This window comes from Cicer arietinum, chromosome 3 (genome assembly GCF_000331145.2).
Source record: "Cicer arietinum cultivar CDC Frontier isolate Library 1 chromosome 3, Cicar.CDCFrontier_v2.0, whole genome shotgun sequence".
Classification (NCBI taxonomy): Eukaryota; Viridiplantae; Streptophyta; class Magnoliopsida; order Fabales; family Fabaceae; genus Cicer; species Cicer arietinum.
This window is the reverse complement of record NC_021162.2, coordinates 47626579-47629875: the sequence shown is the minus strand read 5'-3', so window position 1 is coordinate 47629875 and position 3297 is coordinate 47626579. Positions and strand designations below refer to the sequence as shown.

The 3297-nt window shown below is 36.0% G+C and overlaps 1 non-coding gene across 1 annotated transcript; it reads left to right on the top strand.

Annotated features, from left to right (window-relative positions):
- Positions 1-2966: 2966 nt before the first annotated feature.
- Positions 2967-3094, top strand: LOC113784860 (small nucleolar RNA SNORA69). Its single transcript, XR_003470987.1, has one exon. It is a non-coding gene; the product is annotated as a small nucleolar RNA SNORA69 (small nucleolar RNA).
- Positions 3095-3297: the final 203 nt, after the last annotated feature.

Sequence of the window (3297 nt, the reverse complement as noted above, 5' to 3'; positions counted from 1 at the left end):
GGAACGAAAGTCATATGTTTTGAGAGTTGCTGGGAAAATCCATCGTGGATTTAGATCCCATCTCTCAAATTTCTATCTAAAAGATAGAGAAGGAAACACAAATGCTGAACCTCCAAAGATATATCAACATTATATATCAAAGGATGAATGGAGTGCATTTGTTTCCAAACGTTCTGACCCGGCGTTTGTCGTAAGTGATTAATTTATTAGCATTTGTGTTTTATTATTCATATTCGTAGCGTATTTTAAATTTTTACACAATTGCTATTTTTTTTTTATATAGAATATTAGTAAGGCAAATCGCGAACGGGCAAGCAACCCAAAACACCCATACAAGAAATCACGTATGGGATATGCACGCCTTGAACAAAAAATTGTAAGTAATTAAACATCACTTGTAATTTGTATTATAAACTATAGTGTGTAACTAATTTGTATTATTTTGTTTATGATTTTAACGAATAGAGAAAAGACACCCAAGCCGATCAACCCTTGGGTCGTCATATCTTATGGAAGGAAGCGCGTGTTAACAAAGAAGGAGTGGTTGATAATGAAAATGTCAAGAAAGTTGTAGAACTTTGTGTAAGTATATTATCACTTTAATATTTTTTAATATTGTATTTTAAAAATGCTATTGAACTTATCTTTTTAATGTTACATGTATTTTAGGAAACTATTGAACAAAGTTCTGAAACTCAAGAGGGCAACAAGGATACGTGCAGGGACATTCTTGGGAAAGTGTTTAATGTCCCTGAGTATTCCGGTCGAGTGAGGGGGAAAGGATTTGGCGTAACTCCCAAAAGCTTTTTTCCTCAAGAGAAGCGCCAAAAACCTTCCAACGAGGAAGTATTAGAGAAGCTCAGAATCTTATCGGAGCAAGTGGCACTCTTGGTGAATACGAATAAAGACAAGCAACTTCCGGTTCAGCTCCAACCTGAAATACAAATGGAGAGTGAAACCGGGAGTTGCAACGTCGGTTTGAAGAGTATTCCCGAGGTAATTAATTACTTACTACTTACTTGCTTATGTAATTACTTATGTATTAAACAAACTTATATATTAACTGTACTTATGTTTTAACTATTGATGTAGGGTGTCACTACATGTGTCCTATACTTGTCCTCGCCGACTCAACGGAAGGTGGGAAAAGGAATATTGCACAATACTTCGGGAGAAGTATTGCACAATATTCCGATCCCCGCGGGCCATGTCAAAGTATCGCCTACGGTTGCTTTCGAACCAACTGCACCGTTGCCCATACCGGACAACGATGGAGATATGAAGTTCTTAAGCGACGCTATTGGCAGTTACGTGGCATGGCCCACACACCTTGTTGCCCTCGAAAAAAAGATTCCCAAGGACAAATCAGTTACATCTCCCGAAAAGGTTTGTCACATTTATTGCCTAAGGTTTTTTATTTTTTCAGATTCAATAAACTAACATTTTACCTCATTTTTGTAGGTCCAAATAAATAAACCACCCCTACAGCCAAAAAAAGGCAGCAGACCTCAAAAATTGGAGGTTAATAGGGCTGCCAAACTACAAAGGCTGGAGGGTAATAAAGCTGCAAAACTTGCAGCAACAAAAAATCTGGATCGGGGAAAATCGGTCGCTGCTGCTGCTGCTCCTAATAAAAGTCAGCCACGCCTTGGTAAATACGGGGCGTGTCTTGACATCCAAATAAAAAGGAACATGGGCAGCAGCAACGATTCGCCCATTGTACAAATGAATCAAGACATCTTTGGAGATGAGTATATTGAATACCTCGAAAAGGAGCAAATGTACGATCTTCTCGAACATAAGGAGCTGAGTGTTACTGTAATCAGCTTGTACATAAGGTAAAAAATACTTTTAATTGCATTTATTTGTAATTAATTAAATGTATTGGTAATTAATCTAGTTTAAAATTTTCATTGAAGGTTTTTGTACGAGAAGGTCGTGTGCACGAGGAAACTGTCAAATAAATACTCATTCTTGTCTCCGCATAAGATGTCGATGTTCAAACTCGATCCAGACAATGTAAAACACTACATTGTAGATATGTTTTTAAGAAATAAAGAAAGTGATAAATTGTTCTTGGCACCATATAATTCAGGGTACGTAATTTTATCTTTTTTAATTGATGAGAATTTAATTTATTAGTTGTCTATAAACAAAATTGCTTAACCAATTTTTTGTTGTTGTAGGGCACATTGGGTGCTATTTGCAATCAATGCGGTCTCTGAAGTGATATACTATTTGGATCCCGTGCACGGCGATTACACCAATCACCCCGGAATAAAGAATATGCTCGACACGTAAGTAATATTCATTTATTTCTTACATATATATATTTATATATATATATATATAAATATATATATGTAAGAAATAAATGAATATTACTTACGTGTCGAGCATATTCTTTATTCCGGGGTGATTGGTGTAATCGCCGTGCACGGGATCCAAATAGTATATCACTTCAGAGACCGCATTGATTGCAAATAGCACCCAATGTGCCCTACAACAACAAAAAATTGGTTAAGCAATTTTGTTTATAGACAACTAATAAATTAAATTCTCATCAATTAAAAAAGATAAAATTACGTACCCTGAATTATATGGTGCCAAGAACAATTTATCACTTTCTTTATTTCTTAAAAACATATCTACAATGTAGTGTTTTACATTGTCTGGATCGAGTTTGAACATCGACATCTTATGCGGAGACAAGAATGAGTATATTTACAGCGTTTAAAAAAAAAAAAAAACACACATTTTACAGCGCTTTTTTTAAAAAGCGCTGTAAAATGTTGTTCTAAAGCGCTTTAATGGTGCACCTTTTACAGCGCTTTCGTGAGAAAGCGCTGTAAAATGTACAAGAAAAGCGCTGTAAAATGCAGACCCATAATATGAAATTATGGGTGGGCATTTTACAGCGCTTTTCTGAGAAAGCGCTGTAATATGCACACCCATATATGAAATTATGGGTGGGCATATTACAGCGCTTTTGTGAGAAAGCGCTGTAATATGCCCACCCATATATGAGTTATGGGTGTGCATTTTAGAGCGCTTTTTTGAGAAAGCGCTGTAAAATGAACACCCATAACTCATATAATGGGGTGCATATTACAACGCTTTTTGTGAAGAAGCGCTGTAAAATGTGCATAACAAGCGCGCGTTGTATTTACATGTTTTATAGCGCTTTTTTAAAAGCGCTGTTGTATCATTTACAGCGCTCGTTTCCACAACGCTTATTTTTTTGAAAAAGCGCTGTAAATGGCTTAAAAAAAGCGCTGTAAAATCCGTTTTTTCGCA